A 21510-nucleotide genomic window follows, 5' to 3' on the forward strand; every position below is an offset into this window, starting at 1 on the left:
ACTCTCCTCACCCCACCTTCTATTTGAGTGCCCAATGCCCACCTTGTCAAAACAGGAAACCTTTGGTGTGAAAGGTGTGGGTGTAGCTTCGGAAAGAGCTAAACAAGGTATTTAAAGTGGATGAAAGAGGTAAGTGTGATGATTGTCCTTCTCCAACAGCTCACTGGGTCCCTCTGGTCCTCCTGCCTCTTTCCCAGTGGCCCACCTATGGGGCTTCTCCCATGTCCTTCTTCCTAGGACAGAGCTGACCGCTCCCCTAGAGCAGAGCTCATGCTGGATTTCTCTGTGCCTCATTGCTGCTTTGCTCCCCATTGCTTTTTTGCTCCCCAGGCAGACAACCTGAGTCAGCATTACCAGGCCAATGGGCTCTGCCTGTTGGGACAGCAGCCACAGACTAAATTTTCCCTGAATTTTATCACCTTGTCCCTCAGCAGTCTCAGAACTGAATAGTTTTCTGAGGTTGAGAAATGGATTGCACTCAAGGGAATGTTGGATTGACAAAGGCGAAGTGTCTTATCAATCCCCAATGTTACACCGACTGTCAGGGTCAAAGGGGCAGGGAAAGAGAGAGGAGGACAAGAACAGAGCAAGAAGGTAAGGAGCTCCAGAACTTGGGTCATGACCAGAGTGGATGCTCAGATATCTATTTTGTTGGATGCTGTATTTAGTTGGAGTTCCCCAGAAAAATTATTTAATGCGATTATGGGGGCTGGCAAGTTCAAAATCTGTAGGCAAGACCAGCAGACTGGAGACCTGAGCTGAGCCAATGTTGCAGCTCTAGTCTGAAGGCCATCTGCTGACAGAGTTCCCTCCTACTCATCTGAGGGTAGGGTTTGGTTCAATTTTTGCTCCTAAGGTCTTCTGATTGGATGAGGCTCACCCACACTGGAGAGCAACCTGTTGCACTCACAGTGATTTAAATGTTTGTCTCATCTAAAAAATACTTTCACAGCAATGTCTAGATGCGTGTTTAACCAAATATTCAGGCGCAATGGCTCAGCCAAGTGGACACACAAAATTAACCACCACAGGCACTAATCTCATTATGCCCAGGAGAGCCAAGCTAGAGCGAAGGGCTACATCAGGACACACAGTCACAGGCACCTTCTCACACCTGGCTGGGCTCCCTGCATTCTCCTGCTGGAGCTCTGCCCGCCCCTCCTAGCTGTCTGAACTAGTGCTGTTTTCTTACATTCCTGCTTTCTCACACTTCCTCCCTGACGTCACTCTTGTCTCAAAAGCCCTCAATCTGTCTCTCCTCTGAGCCTCTGTAGAATTTACAATGTGTGCCACTCCTAATGCCCTTGCCACTTACTGAATTGTTTTGCGGTCTGTCTCTTTGTGTGTGCAGATGCACTGTAACTGCCCACAGAGAGGGGCTGAGTCTGTATCGTATGCATTTGTGAAAGCATGTAGCCCCTGGTTCTCTCTGATGAATGTAGGGCACTGTCCTTCTGCATATGTGTACTGAACTACTTGATTGAGTCTCAAATAATCAGTAAAAGTTGAGAGGTGCTGGCAGTGGCCTAAATTTATCATATTGTTCCTTTTCTAAAAATGCTAATTAACATTATATACTGGGAATCACCCAAACTAACTCAGATATGGTAAATTGTAACAAGTACCTGCGCCCTCAGAAAATGTTTAAAATACAAAACAAAGACTATGCTGTTGGTAGTAAACAAAGAAAACCATACTTATTTTTTAGGAGGATCCATACAACTGGGTTATATTTTAGTAGGGATTTCAAAGGATCTAGTCTGCATATAAAGAGCACATTTAAAAACAAGTGGCTGTAATCTGGGACAGCAGTGCAAAGAGTGACATGTGTAGGGCTGGATCTCTCATCCCTGGTCATTCAGGGACATGAGGACACAAGAGCAGCAAGGAAGATAATACCAGAATGAAGAATCCACAGCAAAACTCACCAATGGTGTCCTGGTAGAATATGCAAATCCTATTCCAACATACTACACCAGTGTAACCTATATATTCTGGTCTTGCTTGGGTTAAAGCTTTGTTTATATTCTCATTTTGGTATGATCCATTTTCTCTCTCCTCCTTCTCTAAAACTTAGAATTTTATCTCAACTAAAATTAGTGCCTTTGCAGACAAAACATCTATTCATTATCATCATCCTTTGGTCAATTTTCTAGGATCATATTAATGCAAGAGTCAGATAATAGTGTCCTTATAACACCAAAATAGTAGTTGGAAATTAAACTCTTTCTAATTTCAAAGGAGGAAAAAAAACCAAAACCAACAAAAAAACCTAAATTGTTTGTTCTGGGACTAAGGAGTAAGTCTTTTCATAGTTCATTGTGAATAATATCTACCTGACAAGTTGTGGCAGAAAGCTGAGCAGGAGAGAGAAGAGTTGACTTGTTAAGTCTTCATGGCGATTGGCCCTGGCCAGCCACCAACCTGGACCCAAGGGTCCAGGCCAGTGAGCACGGTATCTGGGAGTAGCATCCTGCCTCTGGCCTTCCGGACCTCCCAGGGCAGGTTGGGCCAGGCTCCTACTTCTCCACCCTGAATGTGGTGCTGGCCATGCCTCTGCCAGATTCAGTGCTGAGGGAGCCTGGTGACACCGAGAGGGCCGGTGCTCCCCTAATGAGGGGATAAAGGGTCTCGTCCAGAACCTGATGGTGACACTGCTATGGCCAGCAGGTCTGCAGTGTCCCCCTGCACCACACATTTCATTTCTGTGTGCCTCACAGCATTTCACTGCCTCCTGATATTCTGACCCCTTTCTCTCTGCAACAAGGATGGGAGCAGAAGAGAAAGAAGCCTCATTGGTGACTTTAAGGACTACCTCTCATTTCAACCTTTCCATGACCAAGGAGGCCAGATTTATTATTATATAGAGGTTTGATTACAATGAAAGAATTGTGACTCAGAGTGTTAAGGAATTGTTATACCAGCTGCACAATTAGGCAAAAAAGCTAAGCTTTGGACCAGAACTAGGTAACTCCCACGTCCGCAGGGTGTCACTCCCCGTGCAATGCCCTCTGCAGGGCTCACACTCTTGTAGCTATTGGCCAGATGGTTAAGACACCCAGTGAATCCCCATAAGGGCGTTTTTCATCCTTACTCCAGCTCCACACCACAACCCACAGTTACAAGCACGTCCCTAAGCCCCAATCCATCTCATCTTTACGTGATGACTTCCACTGGTCTTTGGGGACATGTTAGGTTCTGGAGGTCACAGGACCACAGCTGAGGCTGCAGACTTCACTATGAATGAATCAGAGGTGTTCTTCTAACCTGCATCCTGGCTCTGGCTGAAGGAGGCAGGTGCTCCATCTGTAATTCACACCAACCACGCCAACCTGCCCCAATGGCACCTCTGCCTGGTTTACTCCTGCAGAAGATACATCAAGAACCAGATCCAGAAAATTTGCATCTGTTATAAATTATGACCTAGATTAAAGAAAGGCCAGGAGTAGACATGGTGCCAGATTGGAAGCCTCCCCCGTAAAAAGACACTTTTAAACCAGGTAGTGTCCTGGTTTAAACCAGTGGAGTGCACATGGCTGGACTCCACTGCCGTAAGCATTATGCAGGGCTGTGTGAGGAGCTGAGTCCTGGTCTCTCATGTAGGTGCAAGGAGGGGTTTCTTTCACAGCATCATGGGCCTGATATCCACCCAGGCCTCTACATCTTGGTCTACCACTGCTTTATGCTGAGTGGCCACCATTCAGGACCTGGCACTGGTCCCACAGCTGAATGCCTTGACGTGCCATGCTCAGTCCAAAGGATTGTGCTCTAGGAAACACTATCCAACCACCATTGGATATGGGGTGCAAACACTTGCTCTACTTTAGTGAACTCCCCTGGGTGCTGTAGGAACTGCACAGCCACCTGTTATTTGTTGTGGCCCAGAGGTACATCCTTCTCAACTTTCCAGGTGCTCTTTCCCTAGTTCTGCCCATGGACAAGTATTGGGGAGCCACATGCATGCTTGGGAGGAATTTGAACCTCAGCCTTCATTCCAGCCCTGTGAACCAAGACCTGAACTTTACCAAGCTGTGACCTGGGCCAAAAACTTAGATACATTCTTTAAAAAATGCCACAAATAGACAAAGCAGTATAAAATAATGATACTATCAGCTTTTTATAAAGTGGGCATCATTCTGGAAAACAATGTCTAGTGTTTTTAAAAAAGAAAGGAAGACATAGTACATTATAAAATTGTTTCAAAATTTAGGTGAAAACCCAATTTGACTTTTTATTTAGTTGCTTGTCAAGCTGACCCATCATAATTTCTGCTTGGACTATGTGGCATCCTCACAGTAGAAAATACTGAAGGAGCAAACCCATAGCTTGTGAGCTTCTGTGGAGCGGGAGAGGAACTGGAGCTTCAATCTAAGGAAAGCCTGCTGCCATCATGCCCGAACCATCAGTCAAGTCCAATCTTGCCAAAGTATGAGCTCTTCAGGCCACAGGAATATTTCACTGCTTTACGAGTTCCTGGAAAAGGATTATCAGTTTGATGATCTCTTAGGGCTGTAAGAACAATCTCTCCTGAGATTCCAGAAGAGATTTGTCTGTATCTCTGCCCAACCACTCAGAGCCTACACAGAAGTTAAAAGAAAATACGTGTGTGTGAGGCAGAAATTTACAGGGTGGGGAGATCTGAGCAACCCACTTCTCATCTCAGTTTTTATTCTTCAAAACCTATCTAAGAAAACAATAACTACTCTTACCATGACATTGCCACCTCTGCCTTCCATCTCCAGGGGACAGACCTGCAATCTTCAGCCTTCCCCATCTCATGGCACACATAAACTAATTACCAAAATTCTGCGGCACACTAAAAATACACATTATATTTTGCCTATCTGACAAAAAATAGGTATAATTTTGGTTCGTTCACACCAGATAGCTATTATGTTGGCTGTTCTCATTTTTTTATTTGACAATCTAAGGGAAAAGAGGTCAGTGCCCCTGAATAAACAGTCAGGGATTTCATGTTTTAAAAATTCTGTGGCACAGTGAAAATAGCTGAGATAGACTACAGAGCAGGGTAAGAAATTGAACTGAAAAAGTGGAAAATGTGACCCTATTATGGCAAAATGTATCTCCCATCACCCCAATGGCTCAAACTGAAAACATAGGAGTTATTCTTAACTCCTCTTATTTGTTCTGTCTCCCTCCATACCACAGAAACTTGTTGGATCCACATTCTCTCCAGTCCCTCTGTTTCTTCTCATGCTCGGGCAGCCTTCCATCTCTGGATGGCCATATTCAGCCCCCAAAAGTCAGGAACCTAGTTCATGTCCCTGATTCCACTCGTGTCCACTGGAAGTTATTCTTCACACCATTTGTAAAGCTTATGAAGAAATTTCAATTAGCCACTCCTTCAAAAACTATTAAAAGGAGACCATTAAACTAGAAGAGACAACAATTCTATTAAGAAATAGTAAGTGTGAAAGTAAGCAGTTTCTTCCAAATGTGGAGATTTTAAGTTGTGCATATAAAACATGTCTGTCCCTTTGATAGTCTGCAATCATCTTACTGAGGAAATAAGACTCTAATTCAACAAAACAGATTCTAATATAAGACACTCTCAAATGTGTGTCAAAGTTAGTAGGAGATTAGAGAGACATTTCTCAGTAGGATTATGAGATGTTCAGGCTAAAGTAGTAGAATCAGATACAAGGGTGATGTTGGTGTCCCCACCTGGAACAGGATACTGAAGGGAGTGGGGCCTTATCCTGTGTGGCTTGGAGCCCAGACTTGGAGGCAGTTGTGATTTGACAAATTATGTTAGCTTTGCACATACCAGAGGTCTTAGGATCTTTGTTAGAAACATAATATTCTAAAATTCCATGGAGGGCAACTGAGTCTGGTGCAAAGTCCTGTGATGTTGTACATCTGTGCTCCTACAGGCAGGAGACTGGTCTCAGCTACCTTAATGTATAGCCCCCTTCCCTTATTCTGACATCTGCCACACCCTCAGCAAATGCAATGAAAGGAAGAGAAGTAGCCAGGAGTGGTCATGGCTGAGTCAGATGCAAACTGTGAAATTAAATCTAGAGTCATTTCCACTTAATTTTGAAACATTCCCAGAGTAGTAAGGACTTGAGATTATCTGGCTTCCCCTCTTTTTTGCAGATGCACTGCCCCTCACCAAAACCCATTTCTATTTCTAGCTTGGAGAACATGTTCATATGCTCCAGAGGACAATATCTTTCTGAGAAAAGCTGTGGTGTCCTCCAGGCTTATGATAATGAGAGACTGATGCTTCTTCTGTTTTTATGGTCACTCAAAAAATTCAGAAAGGAACTATCAAAGGTCTGATTTGTGCTTTGCATTAATAATTGGCTAATTCAACCCCAACCAGACCAACTTAAGCTGTTAGATGGGAAGATTTGGGACACCATATCAAGTATAATTATTTGTTAGAGCCAACTCACTTTTTGCAGGTAGGTAGGATGTTTCAGTAGGAAATTCAGCTTTTAGAGTGGTGATGACACAAGTCCTCTATGAAGCCCCTTCTAGAGCATCCATACCCCCAAATCCCACTGTTGCTCCAGAGAAAATTCCAAAAGCATTGCCATGAGGGCTCCAAGCACCCAGTAAGTTGCAGGATAAAACTTGGTCTTCTAAAATGCATGCTTTTCCTGAACTCTACATCAGAGTGAAGGAAATCACCCCATAATAGTCACATAAAGTGAAAAGCAACACCAGGGGAAACAACCTCATACCTCATTCTCTAGCTAAATTAGACACAGAAACAATGTTTGTCTCCCACCATGTTGGTGTTCAGTGCTAGGAAAGGTTTGCCTGGGTGTGACATGAATGCCTTTGGTGCTTTCCTAGAAGAGGAGGCCCCCATGGAGCCTCACTCCACCATCAGGGGGCAGGCTTCTATGAGAGGAACATAGTGACTTTACTTACTAGAGATGCCAATCACCCTAGTCTCAGCTGATCTCTGTTACCATGAGCCAGGGTCCAAAGGAGAGAGAGGATAAACGAGGATGAAGAGCTCATTTGATGATGGTGTAAAAGTAGAGGATTCATGTCACTTTTGTCAGTCTCAAAGGTCTGTGATGTTCTTAAAATGAAGGACAGAAGAGAAGTTATTATAGGATGAAATCTGTTTTCCCAGAAATTATGTGTTGAATCCTCAATCCCGAGAACCTTGTAATGTGACTCCATTTAAAGAAGAAATTAAGATAAAATGAGGCAATTGGGGCAGCTCTAATCCAATGTGACTTATAAGAAGAAGAGATCAGGACACAATAATGCACAGAAGGATGGCAAAGAAAGGCCACAGGGGAGGAGCCAGCAGTCTACAAATGAAGGAGAGAAGCCTCAGGAGACCAATACTGCCCGCACCTGATCTCCAAGTTTCTGGCTCCAGGACTAATGAGAGAATAAATGTTTGTTGTTTGAGCCCCCCAGTCTGTGTGGTATTTGCTACGATACAGAACTGACTAGCACCTGGGCTTGGGACAAGACTCTTGGGACAAGAGCTCTGGAGTGACCAACAGGAGAAATGTCTGAAGCCTGGGTATCTTTGTTGATGAAATAATGATAATTTTTACCTCAACATAAATGACTTGATGTTTGTAAAAGATTTAATTTAGTGCTAAAAAAAACTGGTCATATACCATAGGACTCAAAACACAAGTGACTTGGAAATTCAACCATAATTGAATGTCATAAAATAGTCTATTTAATAACTGCAAGCATGATCAAAATGTGTAGACTCTCTAACTGTAAGCTGTCAGAACTCAAAGCAATGATGTCTCTAACCTAAAGTAGACATTTATCATTGTGCTTGAATCACAGACCTGCTAGTCCAGGCTCCCTTCTTAATTCAGTCTGTTTTAATCAAGGATCAAGTTTATATCCTGTGTCTATGTAGCTTAACATCTTTATTATACTCATTATAATTGTGATGTTTCAAAACAATTTTATCAAGAAGCAGAGGATAAAATACATATATGTAGATGTGTACATGGACACAATTATTCACTATATGGCATCCATCAATGCCAGTTTTATTCTAGGTTCTCTTTGAAAGAGTAGTCACAATGGAATTTAGCAATTGGCAATGAGTAAAATGCATCTTCCTCATGGTGTTAATCTCCTAAATCAGGAATCCACAATAGGATGAAAAGAACACTAGCAATGGAGTGAACCGGAGCAGATTTGGGTTCAGCTGTGTCTCCAACCCTCTGATCAGTTCTCGAAAATCAATTATTAAGTTTCTTCATCCCAAACATCCCTTGAACTCACCATGATATTGTTAGAATAAAACAAACTAACATACATCAAACCAGTTTGAAAAATGTAAAAACTATGCAGGTATAAGCTGTTTTTAAGTATATATGTGCATTTCAAGTATAAAGTACCCAGGTAAAAGATATGTTTATTATTATAAGAAAAAAAGCAAAGACCAGACTCTAATTTTTGGTCCTTTGTCTTTTATCACTTATATTATAAATGGCATGAGTTCAACAACTAACTTTCTTAATAAAATATCATATGTAGTAATTACTCTAATAATTTCCCCTCTCGATGGCTGTAAACCTGCACCCTCAGAAACACTTGGAACAAATTCATGTTTTTGCTGCAGACTAACACAGACTGTGATGAATGGAAGGTGTCCTTCATTAAAATAACTCACAGGCTGCTCAACACCATGTTTTAGTTCTCCTTTCTCTAAGTGCTGATGAAAATGGGAGAGGCAAGAGTGCTTACTATACTACCTATTTGGTGCCAGATACCACACTGTTCATTTTATACATGAGCCCATACTGATCTTGTGGTATGGAAACTGAGGTTCAGACTGCCTTTGCCACCTGCCCAATCTCCACCCACATAAATGACGACCCAGATTCTAAGCCCAACGTGTACTCCTTCAGAGCCACTCTGACTCCCAGGTCTAGAAATAAGTAGACCCTCAATATAGCAGGTATTTATACAGGACCGTAGCATTCATGCAATGGACTAAAGGTCTGTGTTCCCTCAAAATTCATATATTGAAACTTAACCCCAGTGGGTTGGTGTTGGGAGGTGGCACGTCTTGAAGATGATGAGGTCGTGAAGGTGGAACCACTATGATGGGATTGGTGACCTTATTATAAAAGAGACTCAGAGAGCTCCTCAGCTGCCATGTGAGGGTCCTCATCAGAACCCTCCATGCTGACACCCTGATCCTGGATTCCCAACCTCCAGAAATGTAAGAAATAAGCTTCTGCTTTTTATCATTCATCCAGTCTGTAGCACTATTTCATCACAGCCTGAATGACTAAGATAACTTGTATTATTCAGTTTGTTCCTCAGGTTGTTATCATCTGTCTGCCCCCAGGATTCTTGAATAGATGGGGTCAAATATATGAGGCCTGTCTAGAAAGTATCTATCTATGTAATATGAAAAATAGAGACATTTATTGAAGAAGATGCAAGAAACATTGTACACAAGACAATGACACCTCAGTCTCCTCCAAGGTAGACACTTTGGAACCTCACACAGTTCTCCCAGTCTCCATCAACTGCCCTGTCATATTTTCCTAAATCTCAATGATGGTCTGAAATCTCTTCCCTTTCAAAGGTCATTTTAATTTTGAAAAAAAGCCAGAAGTCTCAGGGAGCCAAATCTGGGATATAGGGGCCTGAGTCACCTGGGTGATTTGATGTTTTGCCAAAAAAAAAAAAAAAAAAACCTCTGTACAAGACATAATAAACAAGTGGGTGCATTGTTATGATGAAGCTGTCAGTCACCAGTTGCCCATAGCAGAAGCATTCTGAATTATCCAAATAGTATCTGCAGAAGAGTGTTCAAGCTTAAAGCAAAATCTGATGCAGATTCATTGCTCTACTCACTCAGTCTTTTTGAATGTGACAGCCATACAATATACATGCTCACTCTATGACTACCATCCCCACTGACTAGTACAGTGAAGTCATCATTGTTCACTCATGTACATTCCAGTCCACTTTCCTTGGCTGCCAGGTTACATCAATGTCATGCAAACCATTCTCATTATATTAACAATGGCTGGACTCTTTCCAGATATAACTTGTCATGCAGTCCTTAATCAACTACACATTTTTCTCATTAACCAAAAAAATATATAGAAAATTTTATTTTTAAAATTTGATGTTTCTTTGGTTTTTCTTGACTGCTTAATACAAGAAATGTTACAAAGATTCTTTCTTAGGCCATCTTCCAGATTTGGGCTAAAGAGAAAGTGATAATTTGTGATTGCGATAACCCAAAACATGACAATTTTGAGCCATTAAATTTGCATAGTCCCTTCCCCATTTGCCTGTACTCCTAAGGCAGAAAAGCTCCTAGGTTCTCTCCCTATTTAGGTCACTGGTCAATCAAAGCCTATGGACCTATGGCCTGGTTGGAGGCTACAGTAAAATCTGGGACCACCTAGGCACTTGTGTAGAAGAGACTGGACAAGAGGCCAGGCACCCTGCCTATGCCCAAATGAAGAAACCAGATTGGAGAGAGGGCTCCACTCAAGACCCCTCAGTTAGGGGGTCAGTTAACTAGGTGTATCAAGGAAGGTGGCTGCCTGCTTTCTAGTTGGGCAAATTGCCCCTTTGAGTTTCTGACTGTGTTTACTGAGATTAAATAGGGGGCCAGCCTTTTTACCAGGAAGGGTGGCCTGCCGAAAAAGCTTCCCTAGTTTAAAAGAAAAGTTCTCCCTCTAACAACTGGGTTTTAGCCACTAGCAATTTACTGTCTTTTGAACTTAAATTAAAACTTTGATACCTACTTCTTTTTATGAAAAAGCCTCCCCATAGGACATAATCACCATAATGAAGAGGCATGATTCTCTTTGGGAATTTTTGCCAACTTATTTTTTTCAATTTTCTGAGGAATGTCAGAATGCAAGGAGTGGGGTAACCCCTGAAGAGAAACTACTGAAGAGAAACTCTTATATAGAAGAGACGAAACAGAGTAGGAGGGTAAGCAATTATCTGAGACAGTAAAATCGCATAGATTCCGAGGTAGGAGGACAATGCTTTCCTCAGTTGAACTGGAAAACCATCAAAGGGCATCTTACTTTTCCTTCTATTGATGTTGTCTCCTAATAAAATAGGTAATTTGAATTTCTATTGAGCCTTTCATCTCCTAGGACTTTATAGTTGCTAAATTATTTAGCTTTCTCATAATTTTGAGAGGTCTATGCCTTTAGATGCTAAACTGAGGCATTTGTAAGCTCCCTGACCTCCAGAGGACACAGCTCAAAATAGACCAAGAAGACCAGCTTAATCCTGCTCCATTTCTGCTGACTTCTTTGCGATGGTTAACATCATCGGACTGCTTTTCTCACCCACACAGATGGTTCTCTATAAAATCCCATTGGAATCACCCTATTATTGTGTGACACAGAGAATTATAGCCAAGGAAATCCCTTTGGAAAATAGCATACTTCATATGGGGATTTCCTTTCTCCAGTTCCATTATTAGCAAAGGGATTACCTACCCTGCTCAACTGTCCGCCTCCTGTAGTTGCTCTCACAAGGGTGGCGAACTGGGAGAGAGTCTCGAATCTTTTTCCAGATGGACATCACTCAGCATGTTGCACTAATCTGTCAATTTTTTCCACATAATTTTATTTCTTTGATAAGAATAGTTCTGTGTTGTGTACTCAGACTTTATAATCTCTATTTGGGTAACAGAATAATAATACCAGACATAATTTTGTATTCAGTCTTCCTGACCTAAATCACCTCAGTTGGTCCTGAGGCACTGTTTGTGAGGCAAAGGGAAGAAGAGATTAGGATATGAAGGTTACCAAGGCTGAAAAAGAAGACTGTACATTTAATGGGTGGGCCTAAAATGACAGCACTAGGATCTAGGGGTGAGAAACAGATTTTCATTTGTTAATCTAACCTTTTCCCCAGAAGATATTATAGCATCTTTTCCAAAAGTGATTTTTACTGACCTCATATTTCTGACAAGCTTAGACTCTTAATGGTTTCACACCAAATCCCATTTTATTACAATTCTTTTTGTAAATGTTATTTTTTGATTGGAGTTTAAAAGTAGATATCACAATATTGGGTCCGTTTAGTTTTCTGAGATGTAACTCTGAACTAAAATGCTGTTAACAAATGGTTACCCCATAGCCTCTCCTTTAGAGAAGCATGATCCATGTTAGTGGGCCAATACCCAGCACAAAGTCTGGGAATCAATGAATCTATTGTCCCTAGGGCACTGGACGCTGAGACAATACCAGCTGTTGAAGGGAGTTTAGTTCTGATCAGGGTGTATTGACTATTACGGGTAAGAACAATTTCACTGTACTTTTTGCAAATCACTGAATACATCAAACCAAGAACAAAGAGAGGGACAAACACTTAATAGCAGCCCAGAGCTTCTGCTCCTCCTGCCTTCAATTCTTTCTCCCCACCCCTTAGGAAGATAGCCGTCTCTGGAAGTGGGACAGGGTCGTGGGGTCGCACATAGTTCTGAGTCCTGATCACAGGGAATCCCTTTGTTTGGGAAGTAGAATTGCTCATGGTCAAAGGGCTGCACTTGCCTGATGCAAATGTTTTGGAGGTGACGTAATGAAATGTGTTTGAAAAAAAACTCTTTACAGGGATGTGAACTTCTTTAAATGAAAAGAAGGAATTTCTTTTCAAAGGTGAGCTCTGCCTCCTGGGAGTACAACTTCAGGGCTCTTGCACATTTACTGACTGAGTGGAGCCCTCTACCCAGCACTGGAGGCAGTGACAACTCCTGAAATAATATCACGCGGGGACAGGGGTTGGGGGTTGCTGACTGAGGATCCTGCTCTCCTCAGCTCCTTCGTCATCAGAGAACTCCCTGTAAAACCTTTTCTCTGCCATTCTCAGACATTTTCCTTGCTGTGGCAGTTTCTGAGTTAGCTTTCTTATTTATAGATCTTGACACAGGTACACACTGCTCTTGGGTGCTCGGATTCAGTGTTAGATTTTCATAAGGCACCTCTGCCCATCTCAGAGCAACACAGCCGCACAGATTGGTATTCTGGACTCTAGGAAGGCATTGCCCAAAATAGCATCTTTCAGGTTAATTCCTCTTTCTGCATATCACTCTTTTAACCCTTTAGCATATTTATTTTACCTCTTTTAAGCTTTTACCCTATTTTGGGTAAAAGGGGGATACAGCTGAATTAGGATGTGGGAGTTCTGTTATCAGCATGGATGTCATTCCCTGGTGTCGGGTACAGAAGTGAAGGAAGCGGGGCAGTGTGGGCTGTCTTTTTGGACAAAAATCAGCCGCAGGAGTTCACAGTTGACAGAAGTATTATTTAGCCCACTGTTCTCCAGCCCCAAACACCCACACATGCTTGCACACACTCACTACATTAAGGCCCATGAAGCTTCTAGAGTGTCCATGGTCCCTCCACATCAGGTACCAGGAGCCAGGTGACAGCACCAGCAGCCAGGATGCTGGGCTTCCCACTGGCCCTTTCCACTACAGCATAGTATTTGATGTCATGACAGAGCAGCTCCACTAAAGACTTTGCAGAGATGAATTATTCATTTCTGAGGCCTCTGTGTAGCAGCCAGAGGTTATCACCGGTCAGTGATTCTCAAACTGTAGAAATGTCATTTTGTCATCCCCACCTCAGACCAAAACTCTGTTTTGGTGAGGCCTCCAGGTAACTCTGATATATGCTCAAGTTTGAGAATAAAGGCATTAAAAAGTATATTAAGCTGTAAACATCTGAATAACTAGCAGGCACAGAAAGAAATGTTATTTAAATTTAAGCAGACACTCCCCCAAATACAGCTGCTATTCACCACCACTGAGGAAGTCTCCTGTTTGGAAGAAGGCTAACTTAGCACCTGGGAGTGAGAATTCAGCTGTCTATCAGCTTCAAAGAACCCACTAGAACCTTCCATACTTTCCCATTAAAGCCCTTGGAAATCAACCTTGATTTCTCCTGTTAGTTTCTCTGTTGTCAGTTAATTTGCAGGCCCCCATTGCTGAACCTTAGTGGAGGAAGTTTACACACTGGCAAAACCTACTAGCCTAGGACTCTGCTCATCTGAAATATGTTCTCTCCCAATGCCCATTTTTTAAGTCAACTGATGAAAACTTGAGTGAAAGATAGCATAAAATCCACATTTCTGGGATGAGATACCACTGCACTGGAGACCTCATCTGAAGGACTTCATCTCATCCCCACAATGACTTTGAAAGATAGAAATTTCTCACACCATTTCATCGACAATGGAACAGACTGACAGAAGACAAAGAGCCAAGGAGCTTGGGTAACTTGTAGGTTCCCTCTGTACTACTCTACAATTATATAAAAAATGTTAAGGACTTAAATAAACCATTTAGGCAAATGAGGCAAATTTTTTCCATGTATCTCTAATGTCACTTTAGGCTGAGTAACTGATATAGAATGTGTCTCCCCCAATCAGATGTTGAAGCTCAATCCCCCTACCTGCCACCTCCTTGTGGTGCTGTTAGGAGGTGGGGCCTTTGGGAGGTGAAGAGGTCATGAGGGTGGAGCCCCCAGTTATGGGATTAGTGTCCTTCTAAGAGACCTCAGAGGGCTTCCTTGCCCCTTCCTCCATGTTAGGTCACACTGAGAATACACTATGAATTAGAGAAAAAAACGCCCTCACCAGACACTGAATATGCTGGTGCCTTGATCTTGGACTTTCCAGCCTCCAGAACTGTGAGAAATAAATGTCTGCTGTTCATAACCCACCCAGTCTGTGGCACTGTTTCCAAATTAAAAATCCCTAATGGCTTCGGTATCACTAAGGTCTTCTCTCCTCTGAACTGAGACCAAGTTAACAGCAGCAGGAATAATCATGGGTAATGGGGGTGGCCTTCAGTAATTGTAAATGAGATAGCTATTTGAACACTTCCTCCAGAAGGAAGCAATACTTTAGTTTATTGATGGAGCAATGCTGTGTTGACACAGAGCCAGAGGTGAATGGCAGAGGCAGGGAATTAACCTGGAGGCCCCAAACCTGCCTTGAAATTGGGAATGTTGCCTTCACTACCTGGCTGCCTACACCGTCATTTCCCCCACAGAGTGCTGTGACACAGACTGGTGCTGAACTCAGGAAGGGAGGCTTCCTTCAGGGATCAGAGGGACTATTTCAGTTTCTCTAGTCTTTTCAGTCCAGAGGGAGCATGGAAAATAGCTCAACAGATGTCAGAAGGCTGGGATCTGAGGAGGCACTGCTGGATGCAATCACATTTATCCTTCCTGGCACAAGACTCACCCCTGGTGGGTGGTGAGTCAGAAACCTTCCAGGTAGGATCAGCTGAGGAGAAGCCATGCCCACACCTGCGTCTGTGCCTTACTGATTTCCCAGTGCACAGACTTCCCTGAATGGAGCTGCATTTCTGATACTGGTTTTCTCTCTGAGGTCCAGGTTAAACTTAATATAAGCCTCCCACATCTAGTCATTAGGTTGCAGAGTCCTTCTATGTTTAGCACATGTTTTCAACCTTAGAGTGTCTTTATGGTCCCAAGGTAGATGCCAGAATGCCAACAATTACAGGCAAAAGGAAAATGGAAAAACCAGAAACAAAAGGAGGCATGACAATCCCCTTTAAAATTCTTTTCCCAGAATCCCTACCCAGTGATTTATCTTTGGCTAGAAAAAAAGAAAGAAAATAGCTTCAAAGGGATGGGTCATGAGAGGGCACAGCTAAGTGCCCACCTCTGGGCATGTGACAGCCACATGGTAGTTTCTTCCAGACCTTTTTGCTCATAGAGAATCAACTTGGACTGTATTCTTCCTATTCTGTACAGATATTAAGCTAGATTTAAAACTTAAAACAAGCCCTAGATTACTCAAGTTTACCTCCCATACAGGAGTTAAAGCTAGATTTGTTTATACCTGGATGGTAAATGGGGCAGCAGATGCTTTATTTAAAGCATGGAGTAACCACAAGGGATGGGCTTTAGCCTTTATTACAAAATGAAAATATGTCCAAAAAGCTAGGAGAAGGAAAATATCCAAGACCATCCAACAGAGTCTGCTCGTTTTCCCTGGAGTGCTTCCAGAGATCCTGAGGCTTACGTAGACCCTCACACCAATGGCTGAACTTCTGAAACCTATTTTACCTCCTTATCCCAGAATATGGTAAAAATGTTCCACAGTCTCTACTATGGGACAGAAAGAATCTTAACACTGTAACCTTTTGAATAAGGAGGAGGAGACAACCTTCCTCTCTTTTACTTAGCCAGACTCTCTAATCTGCTATCAAAGCCTCTTCAGAGGTCTGCATTTCAGGTCCCAATGCTCTGTTGCTGTCAGACTGGTGGTACCATTGCCAGCAGCATTTGATCAGAGAAGTAGATCCACTGAAATATACATGTCTAGCAACAGGAGTTGAGGTTAGCCCATTGTGCAGGCTGGGTAAATAGTCAGGAATACTACACAGCAGAGAGAAAGAAGGAGCTCCTACCCTTTGTGACAGCATAGATGGAACTGGAGAGCATTATGCTAAGTGAAATAAGCCAGGTGGAGGACAAATGCCATATGATCTCACCTTTAACTGGAACATAATCAACAAAAGAAAAAGTCAAGTAAAATATAACCAGAGACACTGAAATTAAGAACAATCTGACAGTAACCAGAGGGGAGCGGGGAGGGGATAATGGGGAAAAGGGTTTCAGGAGCTACTATAAAGGACACATGGACAAAACCAAGTGGGAAGGTGGAAGCAAGGGAAGGAGGTAGGTTTGGCTGGGGCGGGAGGCAGTGATGGGAGGAAAATACAGACAATTGTAATTGAACAACAATAAAATAACTAACTAAATAAATAAATATTCAATGTGAGTCTGTCATTTCTGCATCTGTGAAATGCCTAGGTCAAGGAGCTGGGAAGGGGAAACTGAACATACAAGAGGGGAAGCAAAGGTCAGCCTTGGAGAAGGCTGAGCTGGAACCTCTGAGGACAGATTGGATTCTACTTTGGTCTTCACTGTCTCCAACCTTCAGAAGATGGGGTGTCCTAGCAGAAGAAGTGGGTATCTTTCAACATGGAGCTAAGTACACACATGGCCTAAAGCAGAAAAGCTGATGCAGAACTTTCTGTGGGAGCTGGCAAGGGCTATGGTCCCATCTGCCACCCTTGCCTACCCTTTAGGCAAGCAGCTAAACAGCAATATCAAAGAGCAGCACCGGCACTTTGGGTGCTGCCCTGATCTCCTGCACACAGAAAGAAATTGCTGCTGCTTCTTCAATGGCTGTTTTTCAGTCTTGGTTGAAATTGGGTACTTCCCTAATTGAGCCTGCAGATAAGAACGCAGTCTTGCAAGTCTTATGATACCCTGAGCCAGCCAAGTCACAGAAATTTCTGAATCATAGAAACTGTGAAATAATAAGTGTGCATGGTTTCAAGTCGTCAAATTTGGGCCCAATTTGTTACACAGCAGGAGCTAACTGATACACCAGCATTCTGGTCTGTTTGTCAGCCTTTGAACACTTTATGTTGGCATTTTTTTCTGTTTCCTTCACCAAAATTGCCATCAGTCTTGCTCAGTGTCCAATTCTACCTATTCATCAATGCCCGAGTCAGTGTTTGTGTTTATGTTCTCTGTGACCCCCTCTGATTATTTCAGGTGGTGGTGATTTTTTCTTCCATAAGACACAGAATTTATTTTCTCAGTCAAGCCAGAATTCCTTTGAATGTTCAGCCTGGGCCTTTGGGTGCAACAGGCCAAAACAGAGTACAAGCTGGAATCAATGCCAGGTAAGCAGATTATCAACATGAGTGAGATTCACATTTTTAGAAGCAAAACTGGATAATATTTGAGATTGGAAATTGAGTCAACATTAGTTGGCCAAGTAGGATAAGCCCAAGTCTGAGAATAAGAAGAGAAGCATGAGCAACATCTCCTGGAAATCAGTGCCAGGGAGTTGGTAAAGAAGGAGCAATCCTAGAAGGAGCAATCCTAAGTGAGGCATCAGGACATAATAATTGTTTTGGTGGGACATTTCCTTGAGGACTTTTTCACCTCCTCAAGAGTGCACCTGTGCTGATCTCACAGCAATGCTTTGGGTCAGGGGCATTCTACACTGTGACATTGTGTGTGTGTGCGTGTGAATGTCCTTTAAGGGGGCGGTGGCTCCTTGAGAAAGTGGAAAGCTGGCAGAGTGCGGTGCTTGACCTCCACACTGCAGGTGCTCATTGAACCATTGCAAGAAAATGCAGTCCTTGTCCAACCTTTCCTCGGAAAACAAAAAGAATCTTTGTATCCATGACGAGCCACCATTTACAGAGCCAAGCCAATTTCTAAAGATAATGGAGCAAAATTAAAATGGACTACTTTTTTAAAAAATCAGTTCATCTCTGTGACTGTTTAGGTTTGGTTTATATTACATTTAGCAGTTGAAAATAACAAATTCAAGTAGTAATAGAAAGGTATTATAAACCTCTTTATCAAAGAAATGTTGTTTTCACTTGGTTAATATCAAAAGTAGATTTAGATGAGCCATGTAACTTCATGCTTCATAACAAATACATGTGTACATGTGCATTAAATTTCCCATTCACGAGTACGTGAATGCTTTGAGAATGAGGTACTTTATCACCTGACATAAGGCATAATTCTACTTATACAAAGGTTTAGGAACATCAGGCTTAGTGAAGTTATATACACAAGGAGCTTTAACTTGCTTGAGTCCAACAGTCTTTAGTTCCACAAAAACAAATATTTCAGAATGTGCTTGTTGCTGCCAGTTTTTCATGTCAAGCACTTGGTTTAACTAAAGTTGTCACTGCCTTGTCATTGGTTACAGCCAAACAGGGAAAAATGTTTATTCTAACTGTCAGCCAGTCCAGGCTCATGGTTCATCATGTCCCCGACAGAACTGAGATCCAAATGTCTTACAGGAAAGCTACCATTCTGCTGGCTGCATCCATATGAAAAGCAGCCATTTAGTTACAATCAGAATCATCTCAATGTACAGAATCAATCAGGAACATTTATTACCACCAAAGTACTGAGGAGATTCAATAATCTAATTTTCTGACCAATACAACTCTGATTACCTTTAATGCCTACTGTATTGATTCTCCCACCAGTTAATTAATTTAGCCAAAAAATCTTAGGGAGAAACTGAATTGAATGGAATCCTGTGTTTCACTTAATGAAAAATAAAAATAATGAAAATAATCCAGTAGAGAAATAATAAAACACACACAAACACAACACACTCTTCTCATACATCAGTAGCTATGCCAAGAGTGGGGGACACTGGTGGTCTCAGCCTTGAATGTTCTGGAAGTTCCTCCACTATTCTCAGTTTCACTTAGCACCTTCTATGCAGTATACAGTTTAACAAGTCTCTTAATGTGGTTTAAACATTGTGACTACACACTCTTATTATAAATGCCTAATCCCCAGTTGAAACTATTTGTCACAGTAATACCCCCATTCCCAGTGAAGACTTCTACAAGATAATTATGTGGGGAGTAAACAATGCAGTGTTCCCTTTTATCTGCCTTAATGAGCCGCCTTCTCCTTTAATCACCTGCCTGTTGTTACTCATATACTATTGAGCAGAGTGAATGACACCCACTGAACAGCCTTTCTCAGCCACTGATTGTTAGGTATCCCATTATATCTCTAGATTAATGAGCAATATTTAGTGTTTACCATCTCCCACTTCATAAGCATCCATTTTCATTGTTGTATATAAAGTGGAAGAATTATTGAGCCCAGTCTTTGCCTTTGAATGCTTTAAAGATTGCATTGCAACGTGTTCTGGTAATGGATTGGGGACAACAATGTCTTGTGGATATTGCATTTCCCCAGGAGAGGCTCTCTGCTCCCTGAGGGCGACTCAGGGTGGGGCCCGTGGGGGCTTGGCTGCGCTTTTCTCCTCTTCTCCTCCCTCCCACTCTTCCTCTTCATTCTCAATCTCCCTTCCGCCTCCCCCCTCCCTCCCTTCTTTCATTCCTTTTCCAGTGTTTATGGAGAGCAGTTACCACAAACAAAGTAGTTACTGTTGCTAATCCCATTTTTGTTATTTTTAAAACATACTTTCTAAAATTTATTTTATTGGGATATAATTGACATATAAGATTATACTAGTTTCAGATGTCTCACAGTATGCTTTAGTATTTGAATATATTACAGAATGATTACCACAATAAGCCTAGTTAACATCCATCACCACACATAGATGCAGTTTTTTTTCTTGTGACTAGAACTTTTCAAATCTATTCTCTTAGCAACTTTAAAATAGGCAATGTGAAATTATGAACTACAGTCACCATGCATCCATCTCCATTGCTTTTCTATTTTCTAACTGGAAGCACCTCATTTTAAAAATGAGAAAAGGGAGGTTATAAGAAGTTAAATAACTTATCTGTAGTCACATCCAATAGATAAAGAAGATGGAATTGTAACCCAGGAGCGTCTGACCTTGTAGTGCTTTATGTTATCCACTTTTTACGAAACCTCTTAGGCTTTCAGAACTCTCTTAAGATGCCAGTCAGATATCATTTAAGGGGACAGTGAGCTGAGACATTCCCTCATACTGGAGAATGTCTAGGCAGCACCAGCTGAAAGCTTCTCTCCTCACACAGTCCCATTCTCACCCGAAGACCTTTGACTGCTTTCCTCACCCACAGGTGCCATCCTCTCACCTACGAAAGGATGGCGATAGGTTTCCACATTCGCAGCTGCCTGTAGGAGTAGAAGGGAAGGCTGATTCCAAATTTCATTTCACAGTGCTGTGAAAATATTAGTGTAGCAGAACACCTCTGTTCACTTTTTCTTCTGTTACTTGATGATTCCCCCCATTCTTAGCCCATCTAAAATTCAGGGCTAAGACTGTGTACCCTCTAGAAAAGAAATACCTTTTATTTTTGTTAGGAGGTTTCTGATGATTTAGGCCCTGCTTTTTATGGTTCATTAAAGTTGAGTCATTTGGATCAGAAAGGAAGGGAACAGGGTATTTCTTGAGTGCAGGTATGACGAGTGAGCAGGAACTGGACCAGGAGAGGCAGGCTGAGCAATGAGAGAATGACCAAAGGGGAACCTTTGAGGGCCTCGTGTGGCGTTGAGGGAGACAGCCACAGGGGCAGAGGCCGCTACCTGAAAAAGACTAAGGACATGCGCAGACAGAAGAACAAACATAGCTTCTTTGCTCAAATACCCAGCAGCTTCTGGAATCTCGGACACACATGCCCCAGTCCATCATCACTTACCTTACAAATGTCCACTTCTGTCCATAGGAGTAGAATCATGCCCCATGCCTATTGGAAGCCATCATGGATTGTCCATTAGGATGACCCTTGGCTAAGCTATAAGCTGCACAGTCTCATACGACCCTCTATGTGGCTGCCCCTCCCTGTACAATGCCCCAATACACACAAAACAGGATGCCAGGACACCTGAAAGGTGGGCACAGTGGTATTCCTGAAGCTAGCAAGCATGAGACCCCAGTGCTGGACCATTGGGAAGTTAGAGCCCCCCAGAGCAGCAGCGTGTTTGTTAATTACTGGAATAGAAACACTCACACCCAGCTTGCTTCAGCAGTGTC

This window comes from Artibeus jamaicensis, unplaced genomic scaffold (assembly GCF_021234435.1).
Source record: "Artibeus jamaicensis isolate MK-2021 breed Jamaican fruit bat unplaced genomic scaffold, CSHL_Jam_final contig_426, whole genome shotgun sequence".
Taxonomy (NCBI): Eukaryota; Metazoa; Chordata; class Mammalia; order Chiroptera; family Phyllostomidae; genus Artibeus; species Artibeus jamaicensis.